The sequence below is a fragment of the Loxodonta africana genome, chromosome 14, assembly GCF_030014295.1.
Source record: "Loxodonta africana isolate mLoxAfr1 chromosome 14, mLoxAfr1.hap2, whole genome shotgun sequence".
In the NCBI taxonomy this organism is placed as follows: domain Eukaryota; kingdom Metazoa; phylum Chordata; class Mammalia; order Proboscidea; family Elephantidae; genus Loxodonta; species Loxodonta africana.
Genome location: NC_087355.1, coordinates 77,173,123 through 77,187,927, shown reverse-complemented (window position 1 = coordinate 77,187,927; position 14,805 = coordinate 77,173,123). Strand labels below are relative to the sequence as shown.

Genomic DNA, 14,805 nt, shown 5'->3' with positions numbered 1-14,805 from the left:
GGGTTCCTGTGAGAAGAAGCTCCTAGGCCAGGCAAAGAGTGATGACAAGGACCTTCCTCCAGAGCCAACAAAGAAGAGAAGAACTTCCCCTGGAGGTGACGCCCTGAATTTGGACTTCTAACCTGCTAGACTGTGAGAGGATAAATTTCTCTTTATTAAAGCCACCCACTTGTGGTATTTCTGTTACAGCAGCACTAGATAAGTAAGACACTTCTCCAATATGCCCACCTGACCCGGAGTGCTACATGTAAGAGGGACCCAGGCGTAGGCTATCTTGACAACAGGGCTCCCCAGACCCCTATCTCTTAGTTAGCTGCGCTAAGAGGACAGGCAAGGACATATCCATTCCCTAAAGGGCTAGTAGGCAGATGTCTCGGAAAAGGGGGCACACATACCCTGGTGCGGAGCGGGATCTTCCACACAGTTGAGACAGTCCCAGAACTTCTCCCAGCTGCCAAATGAGAAGACATCCCGTCTGCCAAGCAGTGGGCTCCACTCTCCTGCATGTGTCTGCTGGTGAGGCACAGACTTAAGACAAACAGTAGCACAAAGAAGACCAGGTGCTCAAGGTCATGGGCTTCCAGGGCCTTAACACCCCTGGGTTCCCTCTGAGGGCAGCGCCCACATGTACTGCAGGCACTCAGTAACTGTTCATTGAATAAACTGTCGAGACAGACTTTTCCAGTCTATCCACGTGGCCTGTGTGTGCTCAAATACTTATCAATCAACCTGCTGTGTGACTTTGGGCAAGCTATGAGGTCTATCTCCTCATCTGAATCTAGAAGCCTGGGATGAAAAGGTATCCTAAAGTACTGGGCATACTTTTCCTGTGCATCCTCATGGCAGGATAAATGCTGACCAGGAGTTAGAGAAAAGGCGAGGCTAAGGTGGCCCTTACCTAGGAGGCGTCTCAAAGCAGCTGTGAAAATGTGGTGTGGGCTCTCCCTGTGACAGCCTGGCCCACGGTGGAGCCCCAGGGCACTACAGCAGCTGGACCAATGGACTGAGCCTCGTGTTAAGTGCCAGGCCAGGGCATTTACAGACCTCGTGGTTCTGTCCACAACACATGTCCAGTGAAGAACACTCCTCCCAACGCTAGCCTCTGCCGTTTTTCTTTCTATCCACCGATACTGTATTGCCAATCTATTTCATGCTAGATACTGAGGGTGGGGTTCCAGGGTGGAAAGGCACACAGGTAGCAACCTCGCCCTCATGGGACAAATCCCAGGTCCCCTCTCCTCCCTGTTTCCCCTTCTCCAGCCCTCTAGGAGTTGAACCCCCTTCTTCTGCATTCATTGTCAAGTTCCCTCCTGATCTTCCACAAGAGGCCCCAGGTCTGGCTTTCCATTTGAAGAATGGCCCTGCCCTCCTTCTGACCTCTCCCTTGCCATCAGTGGGTAGACACCCATTCCTGTAAAAAGCACCCAACCTACAATCAGCCTGAGCTGGATGTCCCAGGATCCTCCAGAAACAAACACTCATTACCCAAAGAGTTGTCAGGTGTCCCACCCTCCAATTAAAGTCCCAGCGCTAGCATCAGCAGCCTTGAAGGGGGTTTTGTCTTCTAGGGGTCTGGGCCTGGGATCCCATGGCTCAGCGTGGCAGAGACCATGGAGTGTGAACTGAGGAGGGAATGAGGGACAGTGGGAGTACTTACCACCAGTGTCCCTACTGTATACCTAAAAGACACCGGGCAAACCAAACAGATAAGGCGGTTTCCATAGGCTCCTTCCTATGCAGCACCATGGCCTCAACTTGGCTCTCACCATGACATCTGCAAGCTGGAGCCCAGAGCCCCACAGAGGCGATGAGCAGGCACTGCCCCAGGCTCCACCTGGAGGCATCCAGCATCCCCAGCCAGCCCTTTACTGGGAGCTGTCTGGGTGATACCCAAGCTCAGAGCCAGAAAACCCTGTAGAGAAAGGGAAATCGGGTGCCCCTGGGGCACCAGACCTGCACTGTCTGATGAGGTATCTAATAGCCAAAGGGAGCTATTTACACTTAAATAGGTTAAAATTAAGTAAAATTAAAATTCCAGTTCTGAAGTCACAAGGGCACCGTTTCAAGTGTTCAGTAGCCATATGTAGCTTTTTTTTTTTCCGGCTGCCATCGAGTCAACCCTGACTTGTGTGTCAAAGTAGAATTATGTTTCATAGGGTTTTCAGTGGCTGATTTTTTTGAGAAGTAGATTGCCAGACCTTTCTTCCAAGGCACATCTGGGTGAACTTGCACCTCCAACTTTTCAGGAAGCAGCTGAGCACACTAATCATTCGCACCACTAGTTGTTATTGTTGTTGACAAGTAGTTTCAAGTTGGTCCCAACTGACAGCGACCCCATGTACAACACAACAGAAAAAAACATTACTGAGTGTTGTAGGGTCCTCACATCGTTGCTATGCTTGAGCCCACTGTTGCAGCCACTGTGTCAATCCCTCTCGTTGAGGGTCTTCCTCTTTTTCGCTGACCCTCTACCTTACCAAGCATGATGTCCTCCTCCAGGGACTGATCCCTCCTGATAACATGTCCAAAGTATGTGAGACGAAGTCTCGCCATCCTCACTTCTAAGGCGCACTCGGACTCTACTTCTTCCAGGACTACCCAGGGACTCCCACATGTAGCTAAGTGACCACGGTGCTGGTGTAGATTCCAAACCTGTCCATCACCCAGAAAGCTCGACACACTCCAGAGGCTTTCTCTGGCTGCCCAGAAGTGGGGCAAGTCCCGCCCCCCGCCTCTACCCCTGTTTATGCCCAGCTTCCCAGAGGTGGAGGGGAAAATGCCTCCACAAGGAGAGTCGTGGCCCTTGCTCCCATACTGGAAAACAATGCCGGATCAGATCGCAGCAGGCCCGAGGCCTGAGGCCAGAATGCAGCTCTATCACTCGTGTGGTTTGTGGCCCGAGGCAACTCACACCACCTCACCTCCGAATGCCTTGCTTCCTCATCCAAGCAACGGAGGTGAAAATACTTTTTTTTTTTTTTCTTCCCGAAGTGAGGAAAACTGTGACGGGATTATGTAACCAAGTAAACCCAACATGGTAAAGTAAGGGGTGTAGAAACAGCACGGTGCCCCTCAGGGCTGCACTCCGCTAGATGCTTTTACTATCCTCCCTTTTCCATCTGAACACACCAGCCGTACTGACTCCCCAGAATTTAATGGGACTCAGTAATGAAACAATACAGACCAAGCAGGCTACCTTCTCTGCACGCCGCTGCAAAATGCCTAAAGCGGAAATTGCAATGAGTCTGTTTATTGTGCACTGATTCCTGGAGTCACTGGCTGCCCTGAGAGTTTGCACACAACGGCACAGCACAGGATACATCCTCCTTCGGACTTGCAGACTGGGTGGTGAGCAGGGGAGAATCCACCCAGAGGCACTTCGGAAGAAAGGCCTGGTGATCTACTTCTAACCAGTTAACGGGTCTGAAAATGTCTGTTAAAATTACGCCTACTTAAGGGGCAAAAAAGGAGCCCTGGTGGTGCAATGGTTAAGCGATTGGCTGCTAACTGAAAGGCTGGCGGTTAGAACCCACCAGCAGCTCCACGGGAGAAGAGACCTGGCGATCTGCTCCCACAAAGACTGCGGCCCAGGAAACCCTACGGGGCGGTTCTACTCTGTCACATGGGGTAGCTGTCAGTCACAACTGACTCGATGTCTCAACAAAAACAAGGGGCGAAATGTTAAAATTGATGAATCTGGATAAAGTGCACATTGCATTTCTTTGTACTATTCTTGTAACTTTGACTCAGTGTGAAAGTGAAATTACACCACATTTTTTAAATTTTTGTTTAAATTGTAAAAATTTATACTCATTTAAGACAAGAAAAATGGGGTGAAACCACAGACGAGAAGAGCGTTAGGATGCAAAGTCTGAGACCCACCTCTCCCCAGCTGTGCTGGGGCTTGAAATGGGTTCAAAAGTGGTTGCCCAAAATGGTATGTCCCCTAGAACCTGTGAATGTGACCTTATTTAGAAAAAGGGATCTTTGCAGATGTAATCAGGAGCCCCTAGGTGGTACAAATGGTTAAGGTGCTCGGTTGCTAACCAAGTTTGGAGGTTCTTTCCACCCAGAGGTGCCTTGGAAGAAAGGCCTGGTGATCTACTTCCAATAAATCAGCCACTGAAACCCCTATGAGGCACAGTTCTCTGACCCACATGGCGTCACCATGAGTCAGAGTCAACTCAACAGCAACTGGTTAACTGGCCGCAGATGTAATCAGGAATCCCGAGATGAGATCATCTTAGAGTATGGCGGCCTCAATCCAACGACAAGTGTCCTTGTGAGAGGAGAGAAGGAGCAACGTAGACAGTAACACCATGTGAGACCAAGCGTAGGCTGCAGTGACATAGCTACCAGCCAAGGAATGCCTGGAGCCACCGGAGGCTGGAAGAGGCCAGGAACGATCCTCCCCTAGGGCCTTCGGAGGGAATGTGGCCCTGCCCACACCTTGATTTCAGACTTCTGCCCCCCAAACTTCGAGGGAATAAATGTCTGTTGTTTTTCAGTCACCAGTTTGTGGTCAGTGGCTATGGCAGCTCTAGGAGGCTCCTACAGGGCCCTGGCCCCCCTTGTGGGAGGGAAGCCGGATGTCGACTCAAGATGGGGATCTGACACCCAGTGAGGCCTGAGCAGCAGAACTTGAAATGGGCTCCAAATGTGTTTTTCATTCAATTGCTCACATGACAGGGGTAAACTGAGTCCAGGTAGGTGCTAGGCCTGGGCCCGAGGCTCTCAAACCAAAGGCCTGGCTAGGTTTAGGGAATGGGTCCCTTCCTCTACTTCCAGCCCAAATTGGGCTTCTCAGAAGATCAGCCTTCTCCCCAAACAGGTCATTCACTGATGTGTCCCAATGGGCTTACGATAGTGTCTGGTGTGTAGGAGGGACTCGGTATATATTTGGTGAATGAATATCTGTTAAAGGAGCCCAGGCGAGGTCTCAGAGGTGGAGTATGGACAGTTCGCTTTAATGTTAATGCTGTCCAACAAAACGGGCTACCTTCTGAGTTGAAAAAAAACATTATCTAACTCAGACTTGTGGAATAAAAGGAACAGGAATTGAGTGCCTTCTGATAACAATCCTAATACAAAGTACAGCATTCATTCATTCACCAAACATTTAGCAAGTCCTCATTAGAAGCTAGGAGACCTGGATGGTGCACACACTCAACTGCTAACCAAAAGATGGGAGGTTTGAGTCTACCCAGTGGCACCTTGGAAGAAAGGCCTGGTGATCTACTTCCAGAAAATCAAAAAAAAAAAAAAAAAATCCCGTTGCCGTCAATTCCAACTCATGGTGTTCCTATAGGACGGAGTTGAACTGCTCTACAGGGTTTCTAAGGAGTGGCTGGTGGATCTGAACTGCCGACCTTTTGGATAGCAGCCTGAGCTCTTAACCACTGTACCACCAGGGCTCCTCCAGAAAACCAGTCACTGAAAATCCTACGGAGCACAGTTCTACCCTGACACATGTGGCGTCACCTTGAGTCGGGACTGACTTGATGACAACTGGTTTTTTAGTTTTAACTCAAGACACTGAGGAGCAGGTTTAATTCCTTCCTTCTTTTCATCCCAAGCTCATCACACACACGTTCACAGGGTGGTCTCTCTGTAGGGTTTCTCCAACCCATCCCTCTCTTCCAGGTCAGGCCCAAGTCACCCCTTGCCACTGGTTTTGGTCCCCTGCCCTTTTCCAGAATGCAGCAAGGGCAAGCTCTCTAAATGCCAACCCCACTACTCCGGCCTCTGCTGAAACCCCCTGGAGCTCTCCACACCCCCAGCATGGTATCCTAGTGGTCTTCCAGGATCTGGGCTCTGCTTCCCTGTCCTGGCTCCCCTTCTGCCTCCAGCCTAGAGCACTCCTGCCTCCTCTTCCCAGGGCTACCTTCCTTCCCTGACCCCCAAGTCCAGAACTCCACCCCACCCCCAGGTAGCACTTGGACCTTGTTCAGTCATTACCTGATTTCTTATCTAACCATCCCCCCAATCCCACCAGGAGACCAAAAGCTCCCTAAGGGAAAAGGCAGCATCCCACTCATCCCTACCCCAGACAGCACAGCACAGGGCATGTAGCATGTTGAATACGTTCAATCAAGCTACTGCATAATATCATCTCATGAAGTGTCCCACAAGCTGAAATAATGCTACCACATCCCAATTGTTTAAAAACAGAAAGTGATTATCTATGCCTCAGTTTTTTCATCTGCAAAGTGGAGGCAGACTCTAGAACAGGGCTGGCAGGAAGGAAGTACCTTAAAGCCAGCCCCTGGAGGCCCTCAACGATAAGCCTTCTCCCTCCCTATCTTCAGCTTGCTGATTTCCCTATCAGGGTGCATCCACCCAGGAGGACTCCTGGGTGACAGGCTCCAGCACCAAGATCCTATCTCCCCCCAACTGAACTTCAAAGCAGCTTTATCTGCAGGGCCCACCTCAAGGAAGGTTGATTCCCAACTTCTCTGGGTAATTCTTTTATTCTGAGCCCGTGGGCACACCCAGCCTTATCTGGAATGTCCCCAAGCTGTTGTCTTTCCAGGAAGGGTGTCTCCTATCAGCAGATGGCCAGGAGGCCAGAGACCAGGGAGGCAAAATGGAAGAGAGGGACTCTGAAGCCAGAGACCTGGTCCCTCCAGCTGGGTAACCAGGGACAAACCAGCCCATCTTTGAGGGACTCTGCTTCTCCGTCTCCTCCTCTGTACAGGAAGGAGATTGGCTCAAGGTCCCCCGAGCTGAGAAACTACACTAATGAGCTAGGCTGGACAGGCAGAAATGACATGAACCCTTTCTATATCAAAGGAGGGGAAGTAATCAGGGATACTTCCAGGAATTGCTTTACCCTGGACAAAGGACAGGAGACAAAATGTCCATGTGCAGGTGATCCCTTGAAGAATCACTTACTGTATCCTGGGAAGACCAGAGCAGGTATAGACATACCTGGGAAAGCAAGCCCGGGGCCACCAAGTGAACACCAAGTTCCTGCTCGTGGTCAGCCTGACGAGAATTCTGTAGGAGCCTCTGTGTGTTCCTGTGGAGGCTACAGAGGGAGGGCTGGGGAGGCAGGGAAGGTGGTGAGCCTGCAGGGAGCTGCCAGCCCAAGCTCCAGGCCAATCTTGGTCCTAGCCCCCTTCAGCCACTTCCTAACTAGCTTGTTCCTAACTAGCTTGTCCTTGAGCCTTGACCTAAGCAGCTTAACAGACCATGTCTGTAACAGCCTATAGCAGTGCCTAGCACAGATGTGATGCCCTCCTGCCTTCTTTCCTTCAGGGGCTGACAACAAGAACACCTTTGAGGGCAGGCACTGGCTCTGTTCATCTTCCCAGAATGTCCTCAGAAGCAAGGATGGCGAGACTTCGGCTTGTGTACTTTGGACACGTCATCAGGACAGACTGATCGCTAGAAAAGGATACTATGATTGGTAGAGGACCAATAAAAACGAAGAAAACCCTCAATGAGATGGATTGCAACAATGGACTCAGACATAACAGGAATCATGAGATGGCGCAGGACCGGGCAACGTTTCATCCTATTATACATGAGGCCACCATGAGTCACAACCACTCAAAGGCTACTAACAACAATCCAGACTCTAGCAATACTTGGAATATTAAAAAAAAAAAAAACAACCTTGTTGCTGTTGAGTTGATTCTGACTCATAGCAACCCTACAGGATAGAGTAGAACTGCCCCACAGGGTTTCACGAAACCAGACTACCACATCTTTCTCCAGCGGAGCAGCTGGTGCGTTCGAACCACCAACCTTTTGGTTAGGAGCCAAGTGCTTAACCACTGCACCACCAGGGCTCCTACTTGGAATACAGTAGTTGCTTAATTAAATGCATGAACCCCCCCACGTGTCTCTCAGTTTGTTGTACTGTGGGGGCTTGCGTGTTGCTGAGATGCTGGAAGCTATGCCACCAGTATTGAGATACCAGCAGGGTCATCCATGCAGGACAGGTTTCAGCTGAGCTTCCAGACTAAGACAGGCTAGGAACAAGCACCTGGCGGTCTACTTCTGCAAAGTATTAGCCAGTGAAAACCTTATGAACAGCAGCAGAACACTGTGTGATACATAGTGCTGGAAGATGAACCCCCCAGGCTGGAAGGCACTCCAAAGACGACTGGAGAAGAGCTGCCTCCTCAAAGTACGGTCAACCTTAATGACATAGATAGAGTCAAGTTTTCAGGACCTTCATTTGTTGATGTGGCACGACTCAAAATGGGATCGTGAGGATGGCACAGGACCAGGGTCGCTATGAGTCAGAACCAATTCGATGGCACCTAATAACAACAACAACAAATACATAGTTAACGTCCTCAGCTGCTAATCGAAAGGTCAGGGGTTCTGGTCCACCCAGAGGCACCTCGTAAGAAAGACCTGGTGATCTACTTCCAAAAAATCAACCACTGAAAACCCTAAGAAGCGCAGCTCTACTCTGACACATGTGGGGTTGCCATGTTGGCAACTGGTTTTGGTTTAAATGCATAAATAAAATGAAAACAAAACAGGAAGCATGGGGGGGGGGCGGAGGCTGGTAAGCCATGTTGTCAATTAAGTTGGTAAAATGCACTCAACTGGCTGAGCCCCCTATGCCCCTCCAGCTTCCTCCCGCCCTTCCTCCTTGGAGCCTCAGAGTGCTCCCCAGGTCTGAACCCTAAGCTTCAAAAGACAGGAAACAGCAGCAGCAAAGCATAAGGGCCCAGGCCAACTGTGGAGTTCCAGGGGTAGAGCTGTACTGACAAGCTGTGCAACCTGACAGGGACACCTTACTCAAGCCCTCCAGCCCTCCTCACTATAAAATGGAGGTAATAATGGTACCTGGGAAACCCTGGTGGTGTAGTAGTTAAGTGATACAGCTGCTAACCAAAAGGTTGGCAGTTCAAGTCCACCAGGTGCTCCTTGGAAACTCTATGGGGCAGTTTTACTCTGACTTACAGGGTTGCTATGAGTCAGAATTGGCTCGATGACAAGGGGTTTCAACAGGTTTAATGGTAGCTGCCTCACAGGCATCATGAGGACACTGTGAGTTACAATACACATGATGTCCTCAGACCTGTACCCGGGACATAAGTACCCCACAGCAGCCAGCCAGGTATGATTGTTCCTAGAACTCTCGCCTTCCATGCAAGCGGCTCAGGTTCAGTTCCCAGCCAGTACACCTCGAGTGCAGCCAGCATTCGTCTGTCAGCGGAAGCTCGCACGTTGCTATGAGGCTGAACAGGTTTCAGCAGAGCTTCCAGGCTAAGATGAACCAGAAGAAAGACCTGGTGATCTACTTCTGAAAACCAGCCAGTGAAAACCCCGTGGATCACGTGGACGTCAACAGCCTCATCAATCCCCTTAAGCACGGGGCTGCCATGAGTTGGGGCAACTCAGTGGTAGCTCACAATTGTTACTCGACGCAGGGGGTGCAGTAATAATTCTAGAGCCACTGAGGGATGGAAGGCACACACCCCTGACCTTGCATTGCATAGTCAACACAAACCTTGAACTTTGGGCTTGGAATCCTAAATCTTTGGTCAAACCCTGGTTCTCCCCGGGGTGGCCTTCTGCAAGTCACTCTCCCTCCCTGGGCCTCAGGCTCCTCACCTGGAAAGCAGATCTATAAATGTGCTCTGACTTCCCCAGCGAAAAAAAAAAACAAACCCTTTGCTGTCGAGTTGATTCCGACTCATATCAGAAAGTTGATTAAACAAGACAGAAAGCATAAAGCTTTCTAAGATCGGTACTGCAGGTGCTGAATAATTACATTTATTTAAATGAGTGAATTACACCCTCCTCCACCCTGGGATCGATCAGCCAACCAATTACTCTGTCCCTTCTTGTTTAATACCTCACCCCACTCTCCGACCCCACTTCACCCCCAGTAGTTCCCTTTTACCTCCCTCCTCCCTGTTCAGGGCACTCTGCTTTGATCACTCAGCTGGGCTTTTGGTGCCAGGGAATAGGAAACCGTGGCCAAGGTTTGAGGCCACGTTCAGCCATGGCTCACAAAGGCTGCCCCCGCGCCGGGCCTTGCCCTGCAGAACCAGGAGCTGCAGGGAACCTGGGAACAGCCCCCTACACCCCGCCTCCTCTCCCTGCCCACGACACTGCCTCCTGGGTGCATCTTTGTGTGACCACAGTGGCATCAGCTGCACAAAGCAAGCTGCTACCCTCGGAACAAAGACAACCTGGGCTCGGAGTGTGGGCTTGGAAGCCAGGCTGCCTAGGATTGAATCCTGGTGCTGCCACTCAGGGAAGTCCCTGGGTGGCGCAACCAGCTAAGCGCTCGGCTACTAGCCAAAAAGTTGGTGGCTCAAACTTACCCAGAGGTACCCTGGGAGACAGACCTGGCGACCTGCTTCCAAAAGGTCATGTCCTTGAAAGCCCTATAGAACAGTTCTACTTTGCACACATGGACTTGCCATGAGTCTGAATCGATTCGGCAGCAACTAACAACAAGTTGCCACTTAAACACTGTGTCACCTTGGACAAATGCGTCAACCTCTCTGTGCCTTCATTTCCTTAGCTATAAAAGAAAACAAAAAAAACCCATTGCTGTCAGTGGATTCTGACTCATAGCAACTCTACAGGACAGAGTAGAACTGCCCTATAGTGTTTCCAGGCAGCAGCTGGTGGATCCGAACTGCCGACGCTTTGGTTAACAGCCAAACAGTTAACCACTGTGCCACCAGGGGTGCTAAATAGTACCTCTCTCTGAGGGCTGTTGTAAAAATTAGTTTATGGACCGTGCCTACATGGGAAGGTGGCAGGTGCTGCTGTTACTGGTCAGCTGTGTGAAGACAGGGCGCTGAGAGCCCAGGCTTGGCATTCCGAGTGCTCTCATTCCCCAGACATCAGACTCTGGAAAGGGAGCTGTGGTGCAGCTCTGAAGAGAAGCAGACAAGGCGCCAGGCAGAGCCAACGGGAAGAGAAGCAGCCAGGGATTTACAAGGCATCTGTATGTGGGCTGAGCTTCTCGCCCAGTACAACTCCACTGTAAAATTATGATGGCACATTCTTATCCCTGCTGTATGACGAGGCTCAGAGAGGCTGGAAAACTTGCTTGAAGCTCACAGAGTATCAGGGTTTTTGAGCCTGGTCAGGCAGAACCCCCCACCAGGCAAGGGAAAGCTCTCTCTCCCCAGACAGGGAGGTCCGGGCAAGGAATGAGCTGTGTTACCCTGGACAATCACTTCCCCTAAGCCCCAGTCCCTTCACCTGTAAATGGAGACCGTGTCCCCGTGGCCTGCAGCAGACATGTCTAAACCCACCCCAGAGACCCTGATTCTGAGGAGGAGTCCACATCACAGATGCCTCTTTTTGATATTCCCAGGACCAGGGAGAAAGTGGGGATTCTGCCACCCTACAAGCCGTGTAACCTTGGGCAAGTTACTCGGTATCTCTGAACCGGAGCTTCTACTTCTGCAAACTAGGGATGATAATAATAGCTAAGACAGAAGGTAAAAAACAGCTGAAAAAAAATTAAAAAGCATTAAAACAGTATGCAAGTTGCGCCAGTAGTGGTTAATTTCTATCGAGAGGAATAAAAATAATATCCACAGTGATGACACTTCTACAAACAGGCAGGTTCTAGTGCAGGTTCAAAGCAGACTCTGTTTTCATCTTTTGCAGAGAAACATGGGACCATGGAAGGGAGACACAGTCCTTCCCTGCCACCGGCTCTGCCTGCCCCTCCACAGCCTAGAAACAGACTGCTCTGTCAGGAGCAGACCTTCTGGCCTGCGCTCCCTCCCTGATGGCCAAGGGCGGCCTTTGATGGTGCCGGACAGAGGAGGGGCGGCCCCCTCTCCACCACAGCCACTGCCCAACCCCACCAGCCTCACTCGCTCGACACCATCCCTCCTGGGAGAAGCACCTGGGATCACCTGAAAGAGATAGGTGCTGGGCTGAAGATGGGATCTTCCCTACTCAAGCCCGGGGTCCCAGACACCCTTCAGATGCTCCATTTGAACAGACTGTAACTGGTGGCTTGCTTGTGCATGTCCCGAGTTCCATGAGGATACTGTCGTTGTTGTTAGGTGCCAAAGAGTTGACTCTGACTCAAAGTGACCACAGGCGACACGGCAGAACGGCACCGTAGTGTTTTCTAGGCTATGATCTTTACCGGAGCAGATAGCTAGGTCTTTCTCCCACTGTGCCGATGGGTGGGTTCGAACCGCCAACCTTTGGGTTGACAGCCAAGCGCTTCACCACTTATTGGGCCACCAGCGCTCCTTCTTAAGTTACATCTGTCAAGAGGTAGTTAAATGCACAGCTTTGGGGCCCCACTACTGGGTTCATATTCAGCCCTCGCACAAACTGAGTACCTTGGGGAAGTTGCTGTTATTGGGTACCATCAAGTCAGTTCCCGACTCGTGGCGAACGCACGCACAATGGAATAAAATGCTGCCCAGTCCTGCACCACCCCTATGATCGGCTGCAGATCAGAAGTAGATTGTCAGGCCTTTCTTCCTAGTCTGAGTCTGGAAGCTCCACTGAAACCTATTCAGCATTATTTAACAACATGCAAGTCATCGAACCCAGGTCTTCCGTGTGGAAGGCAAGAATCCTACCACCTCACCACCACTGCCCCCACTTTGAGTAAGTTACTAAGCCTCTTTGAGCCTTGGCTTGTCACCTGCAAAATACAAAAGATGACAACACAGACTCTGGTACACAATTCCAAAACCCAAGAAGATCTCAAGACCTGAGTTTTCGGCAATTTTGCCACCTGACCTGAACTAGCAGGAGGCTGTTTATAGATTTTATTTATCCCGCCTTGAGTGAAAATTAGTATCTTCCTCTATGGAAATCTTAGGACTTGGTTAAGTGGTGCTGTCCCAAACACATGGTCTGCAACACATGATATGTGTACTGGGTTGCTTTTCTAAGATCTCAAAACAGTGTAGAATTCAAAGCTCAGCTCAACACAAAGGTTTTGGATGAAGGTTGGCAGACCTGAAGAACTGGCTACACAGGGCTGGGCTGAGGACTGGATGAGCTAACACACTTAAAGAGCATGCCCAGGTCATGCACGTGACCCTGGGCATCCCAGCACTGCCCTCAGGGACAGACACAGGGCAGCAGCTGGGGGACTGTTTGTTGAATGCGCAAATCGGTAGAACCAGACAGAGGCTCTAATCCTTGCTCTGCCACTGTATCACCTTGGGGGTGTAACTTCAACTACCTGGGCCTCAGTCTACTCACCTGTACAGGACAGGTCATTTCCACCTATCAGGGTCGCTGTGAAACTCAATTCTTGGAAGTAGGCACACGCTCTGTCTAGATCGCAGCAGACACACAACCACAGCTCGAGAATTCTCACCTTCCACGCAGCGGACCCAGGTTCAATGCCCAGCCAAGGCACTTCACGCACAGCCACCGCTCATCTGCCAGTGTGGGCCTGTGTGTTGTTACGACACTGAACACATTTCAGCAGAGCTTTTAGACTAAGGCAGAGTAGGAAGAAGGGGTTGGTGATCTACTTCCAAAATTCAGCCAGTGAAAGGCCTGTGGACCACACAGGTCTGTTCTGCAACTGATGATGGGGATGGTGCAGGACTGGGCAGTGTTTTGGTCCGTTGTACATGGGTTGCCAGGAGTCAGGGGCTGACTTGATTGTGGCTAACAAGAAGTTACAATACAGGCATTGCCAGACCTAAGAATGATTCTCAGATATTCCGAGGTCCATAAAAAGCTAAGCGTAACAGAGGTTCTTGTCCAGGAATAAGAAAAGCCCAAGTTCTGTGTTTTCATTTTTGCATACGTTTGTGGTCTACTTGTTGGTAACCAACTAAGAATTATTAAAAATAGTTAACACGTTAAGTTTTGTGAGTGTTTTCACCTATGTCCTGCAGGCAACCGTCCCAGCCACGCTTTACTTTTATGTGTACATCTTCTGCAGAGGGGAAGGTACGCCCCACAGATCTTCTGCCCCACCTACCTGAGCTGTAGACAATAACAGTAAAAAACAAAAAACCCCAAAGATTTAGGGTCATGGGTTCGTGGGACATCCCAGTTAACTGGCCTAATGACAAGTTTAGTGCTTCTGTTCTAGCTCCTAGTTCCTTGCATAGTGCCTAGGGTCTTAAAAGCTTGCAAGTGGTTATCTAAGGCAGAACAGTTGGTCTCTGTTCGCCTGGAATGAGAGGAAAAAGGAGCGCCAGAAATAGGAGGAGGAAATGGGATGTGTGGCTAATCGCCTCCATGAACAACTGCCTCCTTTGCCATGAGACCGGAAGAACTGGATGGTGCCCAGCTACCATTACTGAGTATTTTGATCCAAGATTCCATAGTAGAATCCCAGTTAAAAGGGAGAATGTGCAGAACCAAATTTCAAATCCTCATGAACTCCAGACTTTCTGGAGCCACGGAGAGTAGACGAACCCCTGAAACTATTGCCCTGAGATAATCTCTAAACCTTAAACCCAAAATATTTCCCTGAAGTCTTCCTAAAACCAAACAATAGTTTAGCTTAACTAGTAAAATCGTGTGCTTTGAGCATTAAGCTTTTAAGAACTATCTACGTGGGATGAAATCGACAACAGCAACTGGAAAGATTATATAGGAAATTTAGTGGGCAGTGAGTTTGTGTTAATGGAGGAGGAACAACTCAGAAAAGGAGCGTGAGAGTGGTTACATAACTCGAAGAAAGTAATCAATGCCACTGAACTGCACATATAGAAACAGTTGAACCGGTGTATATTTTCAACAATAACAACAACAACAAAAAATTTAGGGGGAGAAAAACAAAACACAAAGAGCCGGTCATTTAGGAAAACCAGACAGAAACAGGCTCACAGAGGTTTTTTTCAGTGGGAGGAAATT

General features: G+C 49.9%; 1 protein-coding gene across 16 annotated transcripts in view; it reads right to left on the bottom strand.

Moving 5' to 3' along the window:
- Positions 1-14,805, bottom strand: part of MYC (MYC proto-oncogene, bHLH transcription factor) — a 295,153-nt gene that overhangs the window by 85,406 nt on the left and 194,942 nt on the right. For 6 of the 16 annotated variants that reach the window (XM_064268070.1, XM_064268072.1, XM_064268073.1 and 3 more), the window contains one exon: positions 396-510. The exons of 8 other annotated variants lie outside the window; for them this stretch is intronic. The gene's annotated coding sequence lies outside the window, so the exon portion shown is untranslated. Of the gene's footprint in view, positions 1-395; positions 514-14,805 lie in introns of all 16 variants that reach the window. 2 more of the 16 variants (XM_064268071.1, XM_064268082.1) reach the window with 1 other exon arrangement.